Here is a 22,636-nt window from a genome sequence, read left to right as displayed (position 1 = left end):
TTCGCAAGTGTATCGTACAACGTTTTACAGTACATATGGCACATTAAACTTTTGACATACGTACGAAAAGTGCTCTTTCTCGCACTAGTGCGGGAAAGTAGGACCATATGTATGTAAAGTCATCTACTTATGTATTTAATTTATCGCTACTCGTTTCGAATTTCCTCTTTTCCGCACTTGTCTCGTAAATAACTTTTTTCTTCAGTAGCTCTTTGTAATAAATCAGCACAAAAGCCAGTAAAAAGCTGGTAGAGTTAGACCATGATAAGTCTTAAATGATTTTGATAGCACACGCAGTACAACTATGAAATTATGACGTATAAATAACACTTGCACTGCGTATACTATCATAATTGTTTCAGACTTTTCTTGGTCTTGGTCTTGGTTTCTTGGTTTACTTGGTGGTACGTCGGCGATGGTGAGACGAGCTAGACTCCTTTTTAAAAGAATGGCCGAAGACTGCAGAAAACCGGGAAGAATGGAAAAAACGGGGGGAGGCCTTTGCCCAGCAGTGGGACACAACAGGCTCTCAATAAATAATAACTTTAGGAACCTAATTACAATTGACATCTAACAGCAAAGCGACGTATAAATAAAACGTTCATTGAATACTAATAGTGCCAAGTTATGTGTTAGGTTTAATTATTAATTAAACATACCTACGCCTCATCTTAAAAAAAACTATACATATGTATTTTGTTTATCATCACCACTTTGGAAAAAAATTGTATCTTATAAATCGTACGAGATACGAGTTTTTCACACAATAATGACGTTAAGGGGGTTACCTACGCTGACTACTAGGTACATACTCGTACATATTTACAAGCCATTTAAGCAAAAAAAAAAACACGTGTCGTCTGCGCCGACGAGTTTCTATAAATAGGAGAGCACACGTAATTAGCAGATACGCCGAATCTTCCGGTTTTCAAGAAAAAAACGTTTAGGTACCTACACATTCACATCACTGACTAGCTATTCGTGAACCTTGATGCAGCGAGATAAGGTCTTTTAACATACAGTGACTTCACTGTTGCTGTTGTTATAGGTACTTTTACGCCCGTGGTTTACGTGGAAATTGTAGAAACCCATAAAGAATAGAGATATCGAACGGCGTAGGGGCAGGCGTGGCTATCTCCGCGATTTCGTCGCTTTGTTACAGGTAGCTAAAAGTACATCCGTTCCACACCAATTTTAGTGGCTAGCCATAACCCGTGCGTGGCGCTGTCGCCACCTAGCGGCCATATCTGTCCATCGTAACAGACGCGTTTTGTTAGAGAGTGAGTCTTCTGTACACCTATTTAGTACCAAAGATAATAGATAGTATAGAGGGGTCCTGTCATAGTCAATTTTGTAGTCACAGTAAATTTACTGCCATCTATCGACACACGACTAAAACTCAAAATGAAAACGTATAAAATTATCAAAAAAATGTATATATATGGATAAATGTATTTATTATTTTTAAATCATTTTGACCTATGTGTTAAAATTGTTAAATATGAAACGGTGTCGTCACGCCATCTAGCCGAGCATAGGCTAAAGGTGTGTGCGCCATCTATCAGAGAATGACTTTTTCTTGATTTCCGAAGCACGTTTTTTCCTTAGACTTTATTCATCTTATACGAAGTTTACATATGTCTTTGCTAGTACTATTATTTATTCTGTGGTAGGGGACGGTTCATCGTACATAAGTAAGGTGGCGTAACGTCATATGTACACAAGTGCGCCTCTTGGACTCCAAAATATAAAGTTCCATTGAGATTTGCCATTTGGTGGTAAGGTTTTAGAGGCCTATATTCGTTATTTGAATTTTTAATCCCACACCCTCACCACTTTCGTAGTTTGTTGATAGATAATATTTTTCATTATACTTTATTTAATAACAACAAATAAATAGACAAACATTTAACTTGGCAAGGTGCCCGAAGGCTGGCCGTATTTTCTTGCTGAATGGGGATTCTTATACGCTGAGCGAAATAGTGGCCAGCGCCCAGCCCTCTGATCACCTCTATAAAGCGTCCCAAAACCCCACCCCATAAAGCGCGCCGATGCGCCGATTAATCTTTGTACCTATAGCCGACACACACTTGGCTCCCATGGGCCTAAAGTTTCAACACCAAACGCCTCAAACATGTACCTAGCTGCTTCCAAGGGCGCATATTTGCGGCGTTTGAGGCTTTCTTTTACTTTTTTATTTGCTAATTTTAATGACATCATATATATATCATCAAAGTACCTAATACCTAGCTACTACCTATACTCACGCGCAGTTGATTTAAAGCCTGACCAGTAAGTTATATATGATAATTGTCAAGAGGGCGCTGTTATTCTCATGTATAGGGTGACAGTTCAGTTTAGTATGAAACAATTAGTTCCAGTGAAATTCCGCAACATGGCGCGTGATCATATATTCCTGGTCAGGCTTTATAACAGTATGTAAACATATTGGTTCCGTTCTTGATCCAAGGAAATCATAATATTGCTTTAACCTACTTTTAAAATACAAATGCTTCCGCATTGAGCACATATATAGTTATTTACGATACAAGTGCGGAAAAGAGGAAATTCGAATCGTTCCTATTATATTTCCTTGTTGTGTGTGTCAATAAATTAAAAATATGTAGGTATATGAGTACAGTTGTAGTGTATAGAGTTAGACCAAGAAAAGTCTGCAGCGATTTTGATAGCCCTCGCAGTGCAAGTGTTATTATATTTATACGTCATAATTTTATAGACGTTTGATGTTTCAAATAACACTTGCACTGCGTGGGCTATCAAAATCGCTGCCGACTTTTCTTGGTCTAATTGTTTTCCTACGTATTTTCACGGAAACGTACGAACGTGTCTTGCTATTTCAGTCAGTCTCGGTACAAAAAGCACTGAGGTTGACTGGATAACAATACGATGGAAAACAATTACGCACTACACCTGTCGTCGATGTCGATGGTGTTCACATTGCTCGTACAAAGCTACAGGCGTTTCTGAAACTGTGTGAAACGTTAGAAAACTAATTTCCCAGAAGAAATGACAGCTAATAATTAAATTAAGTTCGTTTAGATCGCTTTTTAACTGTTTTAAACTGTTTTAAAGAACCCATTTAATTTCACAAAAATAGAGACACCGCAGTGCGCTCATCCAAGTTCGAAGAAAAGGGCATGCGATTGCAGTGTGTATTTTTACACGTTCCAGCCTCTTTTTTAGACCCTGTTTTTTTTCAATTATGTTATGCTTGTCGTTGTTGTTTGTTGATTAAATAATCTGTGAAAAACTTCAAGGTTTATTTCTACCTATAAAATAGGTATTTACGATACAAGTGCGGAAAAGAGGAAATTCGAAACGAGTGGCGATAAATAGGGGATATTACTGCAATGTTCTGCCGCCAGAGTGCAGCACTACCGACTCAGTAAATTCATAGACTAACTTATACATACTGTGCCTTAAACTGTTTTTTGACAAGTTTTCACAGACAATAAAATATGACATTGATGCATCAAGGCGGTTTGTTAACAAGGGCCTACCGATAAACGCGAAAATAAAAATTTAGTTATCTGCCTCTTTATCGCTCGAATACGCAAGAGTGATAGAGAAATTAGATAACGAAATTTCGATTTTCTTGTTTCGCGGTAGGCCATGTGTCAATGTGGTTTGTTTACTGTATGTGCCACAAAGGTGCCACCTACGCAGAGCTTTGCCTAATATTCCCTATTAAAACACGATCGAATGGAGTGTTTTAAATCGACGTAAATTACCTATTCGCACGTGTATCGTACAACGTTTTACAGTAGGTACATATGGCCCTTTAAACTTTTGACATCGCACGAAAAGTGCTATTTTACGCACTAGTGCGGGAAAATAGGACCATATGTAAGGTATTTTCAGCTACTCTTTCACCTACCAAAGTCTAAAAAGAATGAAAATGATTTACATTATTTTTTACCTAGATGTTTTTAGCACAAATTAAAGTACAATGCTTGTTAAGTGACTAGTCGAACGCTATATAAATTGCTACTGGCCGAGGGCACTGGCAGTTTGCGCAACGCCGCCTGTGCATAGACTACATCAAAAAAAGTTTCGGACGGTCACGGAGTGCGCGGGAAAAATTTAAAAACGTGTTGTGCATTCGAAAAATTTGACGTGTGTGCGTTTTGATTTTAGTGGTTGCTGAGAAGATATATTTGTAAGTACAAATAAATAAAATATATTTGTAAGTACCTACAAATAAATAATAAATAGATATAGTCCGAAAAGAAATTGTAGAAAATAAATGAGGGCGCCACTTCTTACGTAACTGTCACATTTTTGAAGTAAAATGCTTAAACATGGCAACAATACAATACAATACAATACAATACAATACAATACCATACAATACAATACAATACTTTATTGCACACCTCACATACACGTAGTTTACAATAAATGTACAATAACATAAACAAAGACAACAAAGGTAACAACAGGCGGTCTTATCGCTTAAGAGCGATCTCTTCCAGACAACTTTTGGACAAACACCAAACCAAACAATTCAGTACCTATGGATTTTTTTTAGTTCCATTTTATTTAATTTTTACTATTTTATGTCACACTATCTATCTATCTATCTCCCTATTTTTTTATGGAAATAGGTAAACTACTTTTTTATGTAATGTACCAACATTTTTGCGATGTCTGGCTGTTCAATTTCTTTATTAAAAAGCTTTTTACACAATAAGGTACGATACCTTTCAAGTAATCTATATAATGACGCTATGTAGAGGTTACAGGTAACGTATTTTTGGGCCAACATGTAGGTAGGTACCTAAATAGAATGAAAGTACCTATACCTACATAAAGTAACCATTTTCATGTAAACGAAATATGTTAATTACAAAGCTTCATGTATTCATAGCCCAGTCAAACTACACTAGATAAAGGCGCGAAATTTAAAAAACATAGGTAATAGTGCAGAACCTTTCGTGTGAACAATTTTTGAATTTGCCGCTTTTGCAGACTGTTAGGACTGCGGCTTACCAGACAATTTTTCTCATTATTATTTTAGTTTGTTGAAACTAAATACCTACATTTTTTTTTTATTTCCATACGATTACACAGGATGAAAAAAAAAAATGGCAAATCTCAACAGTGTTAATAAATGTATGCCTTCCCGACCCCGATTATTTGATAGATGCCAATTTTTTTATACTACAAGTTTGCCGTATCTTAAGCATTGACATTTGACCTTAATCAAAAGTAGAGTGATACACCAAGGACGTTTACTTTTTTAAAGTTTATAAGTTCAATAACTTCAACGTCAACTGTGAGATTATGTAACAGTTGAATTAAATAGGTATAATGCTCAGGAGATTACCAAAATTGTGTAGAAAACTAATTAAATTCCTTCCTTCGTGAGCCCTTACCAACACAAAAACAAAATAACTATGTTGAAATTGCTGCGTCTAGTCGCGTCTGCAGTTTAGAATATTTTTTTGACTAAATTGTGGTCACCGCTTTTTATCTACATACCTTTTCAGAATTAATATAAAATAAAAATAACAACATAATACTGCAATATCGTATAAATATATTGATATTAACATTGGCAGTTACTTTCTTTAAATCATCTCATTATTACTAAACTTGTAGGTATAATTTTTAAATAATTATAGTGGAGTAAACTAACGAAACCTAGGTGCCTACTCCTATTTTTGCATAGGTTGACAATTGTGACAAAGGGGTTCCCCAACATCACAGATTCCGAAAATGTATGAGTCAACCCAAATATTAGTAGCGCAATAATAGTCAACCGCCAGAAAAAACGGACGGGAAATACCGAAGGCTTGACAGTTAAGTTTGATTATTGTGAGTGGACATTCTCCCAGTTATATTTACGTCACAATACAATACGTCACAGTACGTTTTTCGGATAAATCGGATACACCAAGGACGTTTACTTTTTTAAAGTTTATAAGTTCAATAACTTCAACGTCAACTGTGAGATTATGTAACAGTTGAATTAAATAGGTATAATGCTCAGGAGATTACCAAAATTGTGTAGAAAACTAATTAAATTCCTTCCTTCGTGAGCCCTTACCAACACAAAAACAAAATAACTATGTTGAAATTGCTGCGTCTAGTCGCGTCTGCAGTTTAGAATATTTTTTTGACTAAATTGTGGTCACCGCTTTTTATCTACATACCTTTTCAGAATTAATATAAAATAAAAATAACAACATAATACTGCAATATCGTATAAATATATTGATATTAACATTGGCAGTTACTTTCTTTAAATCATCTCATTATTACTAAACTTGTAGGTATAATTTTTAAATAATTATAGTGGAGTAAACTAACGAAACCTAGGTGCCTACTCCTATTTTTGCATAGGTTGACAATTGTGACAAAGGGGTTCCCCAACATCACAGATTCCGAAAATGTATGAGTCAACCCAAATATTAGTAGCGCAATAATAGTCAACCGCCAGAAAAAACGGACGGGAAATACCGAAGGCTTGACAGTTAAGTTTGATTATTGTGAGTGGACATTCTCCCAGTTATATTTACGTCACAATACAATACGTCACAGTACGTTTTTCGGATAAAATTTAAGCCGTTTGCTGTACTTATCCCAGTCGTATTTAAGTACTATTACCTCCGATCCTTTTGTTTGACATAATTACTGAAAGTCATAATGTAATGAATGTCAGATTATCATTAGTCATAATTCTGAAGCCGTTAACTTTTCAAGATTTTCGCAAGGTTATCCTATAGATATAGTTCGTTTTTTTTAGCATTAGAAATAAGGTAAACAATCTTGATGTGTCTTTTAATTGAAAAACACATTTTAAAAATAAGTTACGGCAAATATGTAACAATTATGAATCTAATACGATGTTTTATATTCTTCTGCTTTCATAAGTAATAGTTATTGATTTTTAAAAAGCGTTTTTCAATTAAAAGACATGTCAGGATCGCTTACCTTCTTACAAGTTCTTTCTAATGCTAAAAAAAACGAACTATAGGTTAGGTAAGTTAGGTTTGTTTTATGGCAATCCTGAAAAGTTACGCGTTTCTGAGAAAAACCATATTATGACTAACGAAAATTCGGACAAACAATAAATTATGACTTAAAACTTTACCTACGTCACATGTACATCGCCCACACTGTTAACTTGTCGGTGGACCTTATGCCTTTTGTAATAAGGTCCACCGATGGACAGTTAGTGTTGCTGTTTGTACGTCGTTTTAGGATCAATTAAAACCGTTATTGGAATACAAAAAGTTATAGATTTTCCATAAATAGTAGGTGTGTTTGTTGTTAAGCGTCAAAACTCTATGCGGAGGTTACTCGCGGTTGTTCAACGGACTTGGCTTACAATTGGCTATACTTTCCTACTAGTCAAATCAGCTTCTTTTTTAGAACTGTCAAAACGATTTGCTAATATGGAATTTATATGAAAACTTGTGTAGTGACGTCACAGTCAACTCACCTACTTTTTATACTTCCATCCGATTTATTAAATATAAATTATATTTAAAAGTAACTGCTATCTATGTTTTTCTAATAATTATCTGGTGCTTTATTTCGTGCACGGTGTGAAATAATTTATTTTTCACCTCAGCAGCTCGAACAAGGGTACTTTGCTTCTTAAAAACAGTGAGCAAAATGCGATTTTGCTCACTGTGTGAGACAAAATGACATTCAAGTGATCTTTATAGTCATTTCAACATGCGGGGTCTAATACAAGTTCGATATACTTGGGTTCTATTATCTCTGTCCCTCTAGGTATGTTCTCACTGCTTAGGGTGAAAAATTTTGTGTACTACACGAGATCAAAGTTATTTACATCTCGTGCGCTTTTGAATCCCTTACTACGCTCAAGATTCTAAATTAGATTCACTCGCTACGCTCGTGAATCTATTATAGAATCTTTCGCTTGCACGGGACTCAAAATAAGCACTCGAAGAAATATCAAACTTTGATCTCTTGTTGTACAAATAACTATTAAGTAGGTATAGGAAAGTACCCAAGCTTTTATTTAACTTGCAAAATTTGTAGATAGGTACTTAATGTACGTTTGTTAGGTGAGTGTAGGTAGAAGTGAGGTGGGTAAGCTGAATTAGAAGCACCCGCTAATTTTGAAATTTACAATTAGCGATTTTTAAATATTATGTAGGTACTTATAGATAATATCAGCAGGAGCCCAACATTTTTAAAAAGAAGTAATTAATTACAAATATTGACGAAAAACGCTGTTTTAATATAAATAAAATTTTATTTTATTTGTAAGCTTAACGACATTTTTGTCTGCACTCTGTAAAAAACGTTATCGAAGAATAAGTATGTAATTATTTTACGTAAAACCAGTAAATCTATGAAATTTACATTTCTATAATTGCTAATACTAATACCTATATATGTGCATATAAATAATGGGTACTAGAATTATATTCGTTACACTATGTATGTAAATCTGCAATTATAACTTATGTCCAATTCGCCATAAACGGTCCGTGACATGACTGAACTAATTTCTCCGTGATTTTAACAAATCTGTCGTTGTTTTCGATTGAAACGAAACGAATGCATTAACTTATTATTGAAGTAGGTAGTATAAGGCGTAGGTATGTAATATGTTATGATTTTTTTTTTATTTACATACAATATATATACAGTGGTACTACTAAACGAAATTAATAACTAGCTTAAATCTAAAATAGGCCCTTGAGGCATTGTACCAAGGATGCTGATACGTTGTGCGAGGTAGCCGCCAGCTCTTCGGTCACCAGTTACGTCAACCAGACGCTTCGCGATTTCTGCGAACAACTTATGCGCGCTGGGACCCCATGGACCTAGAGTTTCAACACCAAATGGTACAAAATGGTACTCTCTACCGAGGCTCTTATATTTGTTATGAATTAGATCTGGATTAGTATTTCTTTTACAACCAAAAGCGTCACTTATGACACTGACAGATCTGCCGGCGTATTATGGATAGCTTTATCCATCTCTATCCACGTGATAAAATAACTGTCACTGTTTAACACCTTGGGATAGAAAGTGACGGACACCGTTTTATCACGCTGTCACATAGACAAGAATGACCATCATATCCGTGCAGATCCATAACTAATCCATAATCCAAATCTAATCCATTACCTGTTATTAAAATTAGAATACGCCTGGTACATTCAGATATTCGGCGGTTCGTAATACCAGCAAAAAGTACCAAAAACTTATAAGTCACGCAGGTATCTTAAAATACGACCTCGTCCCTATACGTATTAAGTTTAAATTCCAATCAGAATTAAAAGCTTCACACGACTTAATACGTATGTCGCCGTCATAATAAGGAAAATACGTCAAATTGGTTATTTATTATTTTTACTAATAACTGTGGATGGATTTCTCTTCCGCGTTGACATTTACGTGGTAAATATTGTGATTCAGTATTGCGATGAGTAGGTATGGTATGGGTTTTTTACCTATTTATATGTCGTCCCTACTGATAATTAATACTTAGAAATATATTTTTCATATGCAAAAACTTATCTAAGTATTGTATCTGTATGGGCCAAGCAATCGGTATAGCGTTCGGCTAAGCATTAAGGATGACTCACGTTAGACCGGGCCGGGTCCGGGCCGGACCTTCCGGCGCTTACATTTCTATATCAGACGACGTGATCGTTCAGGATCATCCATATCATACATATACATGAGGTTCATTCTGGCATTAGTATACATTTTCACCATGTTGTGCCATACAGTTTTAATAAACCAAGCCTTGTGCCATACAGGTAATTCATAGTTTTTTTTTATACCACATCGGTGGCAAACAAGCATACGGCCCGCCTGATGATAAGCACCGTAGCCTATGGACGCCTGCAACTCCAGAGGTGTTACAAGCGCGTTGCCGACCTTTTAAAAACCTGTACACTCCTTTTTTGAAGAACCCCATACTGTAGACCCTCGGGAAAACCTCGGAAGGGAGCTCATTCCACAGCCGGAGCGTCCGCGGGAGGAAATTCCTCTTAAATCGCACAGTACGCGACCATTTAGGTTCTAGGGTGTGAGGATGAACACCCTGCCGACGGCGAGCGGTGCGGTGATAGAAAGCGGCCGTTGGCATCATGTCAAATAATTCCTCAGAGCACAGCCCATTGTACAAGCGGTAGAACACACACAAGGAGGCAAAGTCTCTCCTTAGACTTAAAGGTTCAATACCGCTTGTGAGTTTGGGATCATCGACGATTCGTACAGCGCGCCTTTGGACTGAGTCGAAGGGTCCAAGCTGGCATCCAGGTGCTCCTGCCCAAAGGTGACAGCAGTACTCCATATGGGGTCTGACTTGCGATTTATAAAGCAGCAGTCTTTGCCCCGGAGTAAACTATCGCCTCGCTTTATTGAGCACACCGAGTTTTTTGGATGCCAGCGCAGCCTTACCTTCCAGGTGGCTACGGAATTGGACGTCACTGGAGATGTCGACACCTAGGATCCCAATACTCCCTGACATGGTAAGGGCTGTGCCCTGGAACTGTGGGACCACAGTAAATGGGGTTTTCTTAGCGGTGAACGCGCAAACTTGTGGCTTGGTGGGGCAATATGAATAAAGTTAAAATAAATAGTCATGCGAAGTGCATGTGTTAGCCGGTCAGTCATCCGAAGATGCGCTCCCCACAGACCGGTTGGGACCGACAACCCAGCAAGGCCAATTATTTTTAACTTTACCTATACGTTGCAACTAGAATCTAGAATCTAGAATTCTAGATACTCTAGATTGGGATATAGATATCTTGTGCAACCGATGTACGCTTGGAGAACGGTCAGCCAAGTTAGGAGAGCAAATTGTATAGGTTTTCCGAATCTAGATACTACAGTATGCCCGTGACTGATCACAAGATAGCTTTAAATTCTTTGTTAAGTAATTAGGGGTCAATTGTGGGAAAACGTGATAAGAAAATAAAATGAATCGATGGTTTTGAATGAAACTAAAAGTGCTAAAAGTAAGCAAGTTGATGAAAATTCACGACAAGATTTTTGGCTATTTATAACGTTATCTAGGTATATGTTGCAACTATTTAGGACAAGATTGCAACCGACATAAACTCAAAGATTCTTGGAGAGGTATCATCCAAGTTAGAAGAGTAAATTGCAGAGGTTTTCCGAAGATACTATATATTAGAATTAGTACGTAGGTACGTTATTATTAGTGACTGATTATGACAGGATAAATTTTAATTTGTTTTGGTTGTAAAAATATTTAATTTTTATACATTATTTATTAATTTTATTATGTAGGTACTAAGTACATGTAACTAGCGGGCTCAGCACGGTTCCATTTTTATCGACTATCACTATGCGCGTCCCTTTCGCACTTACATACTTGTTAGAACGTGACAGGTATGGTGACAAGGGATAAAAACGCGACCGTGCTAAGCCGCTAGGAGTCAATAAGTGGGAAAATCGTGAAGACAAAGTAAAATGATTCGATGGATTTGTATGGAACGCCAATTTGTAAAAATGAAGTAAAATGCTTTCACGACACGATTTTGATCTTTACATAAAGGAACCAAATAAATAAAAGACTAATTGATATCAATTTATTGCTATTGCAATTTACAGCTATGAATTTAATGCTTCATAATTTAAACTTAGAACTCAACGCAATACAATACATCAGCATTGCAATACAGCGAGGAAATCCCGCCAGCATCCTTGGTATAATGGCCTATTCTAGATTTAAGCTAGTTATTATAGACGGTCAAGCAAATCTTGTCACTAGAAAAAGGCGCGAAATTCAAATTTTCTATGGGACGATATCCCTTCGGGCCTACATTTTTCAAATTTGCCGCCTTTTTCTACTGACAAGATCTGCTTGACCAAGTATAATTTAGTTTAGTAGTACCACTGTATATATCTTGTATGTAAATAAACGACTTAACAAGTTAGAACATAGGACTTTTATGCAAGGCACCGAAAGATGTAGATGACCGTTTTGGTTTTACTATCAAATCAAATAATGCATTTATTAATATAAACTAGCTGTGCCCGCGGCTCCGCCCGCGTGGAATTCGGTCTGTGTCAGTAAGCGTCTAATTTCTAATCCTAATTTCTCTCCCTCTTCCCTGGAGGCGAAACTTGAAGTAAAGTTGACAGATGGATATGCTAGAGGACTGTAGTCCAGATAAAATATTTTACAGTTAGGTACCACTAAATAAAACTACACTCCAAAATCTATAGGTTTTTTCGCAATTATTAAAATTTTACACGTGATTTAAACGACAGAGTAGTGGGTGTATATCGAACGATACAGTAAGGTATACGCGCGCGAGCGAAGGCGAAGCGGCCTGCCTGGCTCGAGCGCCACTCACCGTGGTCTTCTTCAGACTCCTGAGGAAGACCACGTGCCCCTTGTAACCTCAAGGCGTTGCGAGACTTTCGCGAATGATTCGATTTTTTTCGGGAAGGCATGGAAATGCGTATAAAATGCGAGTCCCAAATCGTTTGACTCCGCAAAGGACCAGTGCCGGATTAAGATATTTTAATGCCCTAAGCATTTCTCGACCATGGTGCCCCCTCTCCCTAAGGTCATCAAGATTACATTGAATTTTTTTGGTAAATTGACTGACGTTCATTGCCGCATTACAGCTGAGAATGGAAATCACTCACATCATTTTATCACGAAAATTGACAGTGCCGCTGCAGTAACGTTGATGTTGTTTATTTCGACTTCAAGAAAGCTTTCGACTTAGTTGACAACGATACTCTCCTATGCAAACTGTCAGCCTTAGGTTTCACCCCTCAACTTCTTGTTTTCTTCTCTGACTACCTCAGGAATCGCACACAATATGTCCAATTAAATTCTTACCAATCTGAAAGGTATTACACTCGTTCCGGGGTTAGTCAAGGTAGCACTCTGGGGCCTACTCTTTTCTTAATCATGGTCAATGATCTGCCAAGTAATATATCAGGCGTGGAATCACTATTTTATGCGGATGATCTTAAAATAATTCAACCGGTCGTAAATCCATCCGACTGTACGGTACTCCAACAAACAATCAACATGGTTGACAGCTGGAGTAAAACAAACCGCTTGTACCTAAATGAATCTAAGTGCAAAGTAATAAGTTTTAGCCGGTCTGTAGATTATATCCTCCAGACATATACTCTTACTAACATTCCCCTTGACCGAGTAACAGAAATAAAGGATCTAGGGTTAACACTCGACACTAAGCTAAACATGCACTCACACATTATAAATATTTGCAAAAGTGCCTACAAAATTTTAGGGTTCATTATTAGAACGACTTCTGAATTTCGTGACCCTAAAATCGCAATAATTATTTATAATGCCTATGTTCGCAGCAAGCTTGAGTACAATTCTATCGCATGGGACCCTCGGGAAGCAAAATATACCATAATGGTCGAGCGCGTCCAACGTAAATTTGCTAGACATCTTTACAAAAGGTATTACGGATACTACCCATACTTATTTCCGTCATCCTTTGTATTGGGAATGGTAGGGTTAGAGTCTCTCGAGCTAAGGCGTAAGCAAACGCTTGCCTTACACTATTGTCTGCTTTTAAGAAATCGTATTGACAACCCATCCGTTCTGGAGCGTATGCGTATTTTTACCCCAGACAACTACATAGCTGCAGTAGGGCGTAGCGCACGTAGAGCCAGAAACCTTTTTGCATATCCAAATGTTCGCACCTATCACGGTTCAAACGCACCCACGTACCGAGCAATAGAATTACTAAATAACTTCATAGCTACAGTCCAAAACGCAGACATATTCGCAGACAAGTGGCCGTCCCTACAACGTAGTATCAGGATTTTTTTAAACTCTACCTATGTTATTTAATATCAGATTCTTTTTTTTATCTCTATGTAACTTAGTAATACATAATATGTATGTTCAATTATAAAGATAAGTGTGTAATACAATAAGTGTACCTACTAATTTTATGATACTGACTGATACTGACAACATATATGTACCTAATTAACAGTATAAGTGCCTTGGCTTGAGCTGTAAACTTATACATAGTGTTTGAATAAAGAATAAAGAATAAAGAACAGAGTACCTAATGCTGCTGCAGTCGCCACGTGAATGTCACCTTTATCATATATTAGAATGTTATTGAAAACGCGAGCGAAGCGAGCGCGAAAATTTTTCGTTATAAAAACGCAATTTGATAGTCAGTTCATTTTTACTGTTAGTATGGAAATCAGTCACATAATTTTATCACGAAAATTGACAGTGCTGCAGCAGTAACGTAGCAACAGAATAATGCTGCTGCAGTCGCCACCCTAATGTCCCCTTTGTCATATGTTAGAAAGTTATTGAAAACGCGAGCGAAGCGAGCGCGAAAAATTTCGATATAAAAACACAATGTGATAGACAGTTGTACAGTTTTACTTTTATTATAGAAATTAGTCACATCATTTTATCACGAAAATTGACAGTGCTGCAGCAGTAACGTTGCAACAATGCTGCTGCAGTCGCCACCGGAATGTCACCTTTATCATACCTTGGTAAGTGATTGAAAACGCGAGCGAAGCGAGCGCGAAAATTTTCCGAGATAAAAAAACGCAATTTGATAGACAGTTGTACATTTTTAGTTTTAGTATGGAAATCAGTCACACCAAATTATAGTTATTGAAAACGCGAGCGAAGCGAGCGCGAAAATTTTTCGATATAAAAAACACAATTTGATAGACAGTTGTAAGTTTTTACTTTTATTATGGAAATCAGTCACATCATTTTGTCACGAAAATTAACAGTGCTGCAGCAGTAACGTTGCAACAGAATAATGCTGCTGCAGTTGTCACCCGAATATCACCTTTGCCATACCTTAGAAAGTGATTGAAAACGCGAGCGAAGCAAGCGCGAAAATTTTTCTATATAAAAAACGCAATTTGAAAGACAGTTGTACATTTTTACTTTTATTATGGAAATCAGTCACATCATTTTATCACGAAAATTGACAGTGCTGCAGCAGTAACTTAGCAACAGAGTAATGCTGCTGCAGTCGCCACCCGAATGTCACCTTTGGCATATCTTAGAAAGTAATTGAAAACGCGACCGAAGCGAGCGCGAAAATGTTTGATATAAAAAACACAATTTGATAGACAGTTGTACGTTTTTACTTTTATTATGCAAATCAGTCACATCATTTTGTCACGAAAATTGACAGTGCTGCAGCAGTAACGTTGCAACAGAATAATGCTGCTGCAGTTGTCACCCGAATATCACCTTTGCCATAACTTAGAAAGTGATTGAAAACGCGAGCGAAGCAAGCGCGAAAATTTTTCTATATAAAAAACGCAATTTGAAAGACAGTTGTACATTTTTACTTTTATTATGGAAATCAGTCACATCATTTTATCACGAAAATTGACAGTGCTGCAGCAGTAACGTAGCAACAGAGTAATGCTGCTGCAGTCGCCACCCGAATGTCACCTTTGGCATATCTTAGAAAGTAATTGAAAACGCGACCGAAGCGAGCGCGAAAATGTTTGATATAAAAAACACAATTTGATAGACAGTTGTACGTTTTTACTTTTATTATGGAAATCAGTCACATCATTTTGTCACGAAAATTGACAGTGCTGCAGCAGTAACGTTGCAACAGAATAATGCTGCTGCAGTTGTCACCCGAATATCACCTTTGCCATACCTTAGAAAGTGATTGAAAACGCGGGCGAAGCAAGCGCGAAAATTTTTCTATATAAAAAACGCAATTTGAAAGACAGTTGTATATTTTTACTTTTATTGTGGAAATCAGTCACATCATTTTATCACGAAAATTGACAGTGCTGCAGCAGTAACGTAGCAACAGAGTAATGCTGCTGCAGTCGCCAGCCGAATGTCACCTTTGGCATATCTTAGAAAGTAATTGAAAACGCGACCGAAGCGAGCGCGAAAATTTTTCGATATAAAAACACAATTTGATAGACAGTTGTACATTTTTACTTTTATTATGGAAATCAATGACATCAATTTATAGTTATTGAAAACGCGAGCGAAGCGAGCGCGAAAATTTTTCGATATAAAAAACACAATTTCATAGACAGTTGTACATTTTTACTTTTCGTCCCAACCAGGCGCGGATCCAGGATTTCATACAGAGAAGGGATGGGACAGTTTTTTATCAGCCTACCTTCGCATAGGGCTCGATATTTAAGGGTCTCAGCGAGGTTGTTTGATGCAAGAGAGGTGAAAAGATGCAAGAAAGCAGAGCTTGGAATTGACCAAGTGAATTTAATTGGCGAAGTGTGAGCAAGGCAGAAGGCCCAGTTGCGAAAGAGGAAAGCTTGGATTCGGATCAAGTTACACTTAAGGCAGAAGATCAACTTTGCCGTAAGGCAGAAGGCCTCGAATAAGACCTAACGCCGAACTGCAAAAGAGTGGCTAGAAATAGAATCTATGCATGTAATCATGACCCTTCTACTGCTCACTCTTCGGCTTCACTCGAAAGCGCTACTTGGTAGGATGCTTTTAGTTTTCGACTTTCACGGGGCCCCTTATAACACTTTGACAGTTAGGTCTCAGGATCGCGGCTAAGGAGCAACTCGTACAAAGAGAGCAACATTCTCTATTAAATCGGTAACCTATGTCGAAAAAATCGGCTGGCTGCAAGCCCGAAAGCAAGATATTTTTCCATGACTTTAAGGGCCTCCGCGTAAGGTCAAATCGAAAGCCTTCGTTGGAGATGTTCTTACGTACTCTCTTACTTGATCCCTACGACCCTTCGTTATTAGGTGTACACGTATATAAGTTTCATGTAGGTACCTACTCCACGACGACTGCAATGCTGATGCAGCCTGCGCGTTTTTTTGCCTACGCTTTTGTTGCCCCCTAGACGTGGTGCCCTATATCAAGTGCTTACTCGTATTTTGCTTAAAAGGGTTAATCCGGCACTGCAAATGACAGAGGTCAATGTTTTTTTTTTTCAAAGTACCCACCTTCGTGGCCATTCTTAAGTGCTGTATACGTATGAATATGGATTTGATATTGATGCGATATAATTACTATTAGGTATAATTCACGACGGAGAAAATTAACAATTTTAAATAATTATGCAATTATACGCGCGTTGATATGTGTGTTTATTTTACCACTACGAAGTAATTGACCGTAGTTCTGTAGAAAGCGACCAACTTTTTATTTTTGTCTAAGTGACTTACACCCTAACTCAGTAGCTTTGGTCGCTTTCTGCATTGATAAAAAAATTGAGTTGGTCGTTTTCTGCATAACTACGGTCGTATGTAAACTCATTTTTAGTTTTCTTGATTACTTAATGTTTACTCAGCTCCCCAAAAGATGGCACTGTGCAATGAGGGGCAATTAATTTACTGTCGTTTAATTTTGTTGTATTATTAAATCAACATAATTATTCAATTAAATTTGTTGATATCCGTACCCTCTCTTCTAAACTTAGAGTTAATTTGGCAAAATCCTTCCTCAGTGGCTTATTCATGTCAACACGTATTAAATTCAGCGCCATCTCTTAGTTTACCAGGGTAATGTATAGTGGTAGCACATATTTGAATAAAGTTTGCCCCTCCTTCCTAAGCAGCGCCATAAGATTCAGGGGCAAACTTAAGTCAATCGAGTGTTGTGGCTACCCCCCCTTTTAGGGGTTGAATTTTTATAGCCTATAACCTGGCCGGGGATGTTCTCGACAGATTAGTAAAGTTTGCATCAAAATCCGTTCAGCCGTTTTCACGTGATGCGCGTTCAAATAAACAGACAAACAGATAAACAGATAAACAGACAAACAGACAAAAATTCTAAAAACTGTTGGAACGTGTTCTGTTATCGATTCTAAGTATCCCCAGCCAACTTTTTTTCGAATATCTTCCATGTACAGACTTTCGACCCTCTTCAGCTTTATTATATGTACTAGCTGTGCCCGCGGCTCCGCCCGCGTGGAATTCGGTCTGTGTCAGTAAGCGGCTAATTTCTAATCCTAATTTCTCTCCCTCCCGCCTGGAGGCGGAACTTGAAGTAGGTAAAGTTGACAGATGGATATGCTAGAGGACTGTAGTCCAGATAAAATATTTTACAATTAGGTACCACTAAATAAAACTACACTCCAAGGTCAATAGTTTTTTCGCCCTTATTCAAATTTTACATGTGATTTAAACGACAGAGTAGGTAGTAGGTGTATATCGGACGATACAGTAAGCCGTAAGGTATACGCGCGCGAGCGAAAGCGAAGCGGCCTGCCTGTGGCTAGACCGCCACTAACCGTGGTCTTCTTCAGACTCCTGAGGAAGACACGTGCCCCTTGTAACCTCAATGCGTTGCGAGACTTTCGGGAATGATTCGATTGTTTTCGGGAATGCATGGTAATGCGTATAAAATGCGAGTCCCAAATCATTAGACTCCGCAAACGATCAGTGCCGGATTAAGATATTTTGATGCCCTAAGCATTTCTAGGCCATGGTGCCCCCTCTCCCTAGGGTCATTAAGATTACATTGAATTTTTTTGGTAAATTGAGTGACGTTCATTGCCGCATTACAGCTGAGAATGGAAATTAATCACATCATTTTATCACGACAATTGACAGTGCCGCAGCAGTAACGTTGCAACAGAGTACCTAATGCTGCTGCAGTCGCCACCCGAATGTCACCTTTATCACATCTTAGAAAGTCATTGAAAACGCGAGCGAAGCGAGCGCGAAAATTTTTCGATATAAAAACGCAATTTGATAGACAGTTGTACATTTTTACTTTTAGTATGGAAATCAGTCACATCATTTTATTACGAAAATTGACAGTGCTGCAGCAGTAACGTTGCAACAGAGTAATGCTGCTGCAGTCGCCATATATTAGAAAGTGATTAAAAACGCGAGCGAAGCGAGCGCGAAAATTATTCGATATAAAAACGCAATTTGATAGACTGTTGTACATTTTAATTTTTAGTATGGAAATCAGTCACATCATTTTATCACGAAAATTGACAGTGCTGCAGCAATAACGTTGCAACAGAGTAATGCTGCTGCAGTCGCTATATATTAGAAAGTGATTAAAAACGCGAGCCAAGCGAGCGCGAAAATTTTTCGATATAAAAACGCAATTTGATAGACAGTTGTACATTTTTACTTTTAGTATGGAAATCAGACACATCATTTTATTACGAAAATTGACAGTGCTGCAGCAGTAACGTTGCAACAGAGTAATGCTGCTGCAGTCGCCATATATTAGAAAGTGATTAAAAACGCGAGCGAAGCGAGCGCGAAAATTTTTCGATATAAAAACGCAATTTGATAGACTGGTGTACATTTTAACTTTTAGTATGGAAATCAGTCACATCATTTTATCACGAAAATTGACAGTGCTGCAGCAATAACGTTGCAACAGAGTAATGGTGCTGCAGTCGCTATATATTAGAAAGTGATTAAAAACGCAAACCAAGCGAGCGCGAAAATTATTCGATATAAAAACGCAATTTGATAGACAGTTGTACATTTATACTTTTAGTATGGAAATCAGTCACATCATTTTATCCGGAAATTGACAGTGCTGCAGCAGTAACGTTGCAACAGAGTAATGCTGCTGCAGTCACTATATCTTAGAAAGTGATCGAAAATGCGAGCGAAGCGAGGGCGAAATTTTTTCAGTATAAATAGGCAATTTGATAGACAGTTGTACATTTTTACTTTTAGTATGGAAATCAGTCACATCATTTTATCACGAAAATTGACAGTGCTGCAGCAGCAACGTTGCAACAGAGTAATGTTGCTGCAGTCGCCATATCTTAGAAAGTTACTGAAACGCGAGCGAAGCGAGCGCGAAAATTTTTCGATATAAAAACGCAATTTGATAGACAGTTGTACATTTTTACTTTTAGTATGGAAATCAGTCACATCATTTTATCACGAAAATTGACAGTGCTGCAGCAGTAACGTTGCAACAGAGTAATGCTGCTGCAGTCGTTATATATTAGAAAGTGATTAAAAACGCGAGCGAAGCGAGCGCGAAAATTTTTCGATATAAAAACGCAATTTGATAGACAGTTGTACATTTTTACTTTTAGTATGGAAATCAGTCACATAATTTTATCCGGAAATTGACAGTGCTGCAGCAGTAACGTTGCAACAGAGTAATGCTGCTGCAGTCGCCATATATTAGAAAGTGATTAAAAACGCGAGCGAAGAGAGCGCGAAAATTTTTCGATATAAAAACGCAATTTGATAGACAGTTGTACATTTTTACTTTTAGTATGAAAATCAGTCACATCATTTTATCACGAAAATTGACAGTGCTACAGCACTAACGTTGCAACATAGTAATGCTGCTGCAGTCGCCATATCTTAGAAAGTAATAGAAAACGCGAGCAAAGCAAGCGCGAAAAATTTTCGATATAAAAACCCAATTTGATAGACAGACAGTTGTACATTTTTACTTTTAGCATGGAAGTCAGTCACATCATTTTATCACGAAAATTGACAGTGCTGCAGCAGCAACGTTGCAACAGAGTAATGCTGCTGCAGTCGCCATATCTTAGAAAATTATTGAAAACGCGAGCGAAGCGAGCGCGAACATTTTTCGATATATTATTAATTTATTAAATCAACATAATTATTCAATTATTTTTGTTGATATCCGTGTCTTCTAAACTTAGAGTTAATTTGGCAAAATCTTTTGCTCGGTGGCTTATTCATGTCACAACGTATTAAATTCAGCTCCATCTGTTAGTTTACCTGGGTACTCAATAGTGGTAGCACATATTTGAAAAAAGTTTGCCCCTCCTTCCTAAGTAGCGCCATAAGATTCAGGGGCAAACTTAAGTCAATCGAGTGTTGTGGCTACTCCCCCTTTTAGGGGTTGAATTTTTATAGCCTATAACCTGGCCGGGGATTTTCTCGACAGATTAGTAAAGTTTTCATCAAAATCCGTTCAGCCGTTTTCACGTGATGCGCGTTCAAATAAACAGACAAACAGATAAACAGATAAACAGACAAACAGACAAAAATTCTAAAAACTTTTGGAACGTGTTCTGTTATCGATTCTAAGTATCCCCAGCCAACTTTTTTTCAAATATCTTCCATGTACAGACTTTCGACCGTCTTCAGCTTTATTATATGTATAGATAGATTACTAAAAGACATAAACAGGAATATAAAACTAAAACTAACTACAATTAAAATAACTAAAACTAAAAATTAAAAATACCTATCAAAATTTGGTGCCCTCGGGAGGGTGCCCAACACGCAGGATTCCCGTTCCCACGCTGGATTGCGATTGAAATTCTCTGTCCATCAAATGATTTAGGATGGTAATTGTTTTGGAATACAATAAAAAGAAACACGTTCGCGCTGTGCAAAGGGTTCTTCGCAGATACACAGAGCAAAGAGATTATCTCCATTTGAAGCTTTGTTGCTTTGACATAGAGCTGAAAGTCGTATACTCTTCAGCACTTCCTCTGTAGGTACTAGACTCTATTCAACATCCTTTGATTGATATCTATTGCTCCTAACAGCGCGATATACATATTAAACAAAAACTCACCTTAAGATGAGGCTAGAAAGATTCAAATTAGAATGATGAACTGATCTTGATAGACCCTTGTCCATTATAACGGAAATGTGTACCTACTATGTCACAAGATTTGTAGTACTAAGGGCTTGTAAAGGAAATAATTTAGCTGTGACAAATTGAGATGACACAACTCATCACTGTTAGTAGGTATACCTTCGGCTGCCCACCTTGCTACCGTTTACAACATTGTACGTAGTACAGTCGCCATCAGATATATCGGAGCGGCCAAGGTGCTCACAAATATCGGAACACGCCTCTATTGTCAGGGCGTTAGAGCGCGTGTTCAGATATTGTGAACACCTTGGCCGCTCCGATATATCTGATGGCGACTGTACTTAGATACCTACTGGGATAGTCTACTAGATGGATGGTGAGAAAGAACCATGAGCGAGATAACAAATTGTTGTTTTGCAAATTCTCATCTTTGAGAATTACAAACATTCATGTACCCGAAAATAAATGTATTCATTCGAAACAATTCTAACAAATCTATATTCTAAACGAGGTTCACGTCACGAGATTGCGTTATTTTATCACTTACCTACTTGTTATGGGCGTATCATGGCCACCTTGGTATCGTCTTGGGTCGTCCCATTCGTTTTTCGTCAAGTTCTTAAATTAGTCCTATTCTGCTTTCGTCACTCATTCTACATTCGTCACAATCGTCGGTGGCTTTCAATGTAGAATGAGTGACGAAAGCAGAATAGGACTAATTTAAGAACTTGACGGAAAACGAATGGGACGACCCAAGACGATACCACCACCTTCAGTATCGTTAGTTAATCATAATACCCATAGTCTAATAAAACATTCCCAGAGTGACACAAGCCTACGTCACAATAACATTGCCACTTTGTAGAGCGCTATTGCATATTATCATATAGCGCTGTCGCATGACGTAGGCTTGTGTCAGTCACGTGGTCGGAAGAGAGTACCAGGCGGAGTATATTATTATACCATGATAATACCTACTACATCGTCACTAGATATGTATGCCTACATACCTCATTTTGAGCTCAATCGAACACCGAAGTGGTTTTCATTCTACCCTCATGCCCCTGGAATCTAATTCCCCTGGCTATACTCGTACATATTCGC

General features: G+C 37.7%; 1 protein-coding gene and 1 long non-coding RNA gene across 3 annotated transcripts in view; both read left to right on the top strand.

The window, feature by feature from the left end:
• Window positions 1–2,752: 2,752 nt before the first annotated feature.
• Window positions 2,753–22,636, top strand: part of LOC134801309 (uncharacterized) — a 121,049-nt gene continuing 101,165 nt past the window's right edge. The window contains exon 1 of the long non-coding RNA XR_010145661.1: window positions 2,753–2,810. This is a non-coding gene — a long non-coding RNA (uncharacterized LOC134801309). The remainder of the gene's footprint in view (window positions 2,811–22,636) is intronic.
• Window positions 4,021–22,636, top strand: part of LOC134801306 (beta-alanyl-bioamine nonribosomal peptide synthetase ebony) — a 63,784-nt gene continuing 45,168 nt past the window's right edge. The window contains exon 1 of one of the 2 annotated variants that reach the window (XM_063773846.1): window positions 4,021–4,180. The gene's annotated coding sequence lies outside the window, so the exon portion shown is untranslated. Of the gene's footprint in view, window positions 4,185–22,636 lie in introns of both variants that reach the window. The other variant, XM_063773845.1, reaches the window with a different exon arrangement.

The sequence above is a fragment of the Cydia splendana genome, chromosome 21, assembly GCF_910591565.1.
Source record: "Cydia splendana chromosome 21, ilCydSple1.2, whole genome shotgun sequence".
Taxonomy (NCBI): domain Eukaryota; kingdom Metazoa; phylum Arthropoda; class Insecta; order Lepidoptera; family Tortricidae; genus Cydia; species Cydia splendana.
The sequence above is the reverse complement of the archived record's forward strand: the minus strand, read 5'-3'. Positions and strand labels throughout refer to the sequence as shown.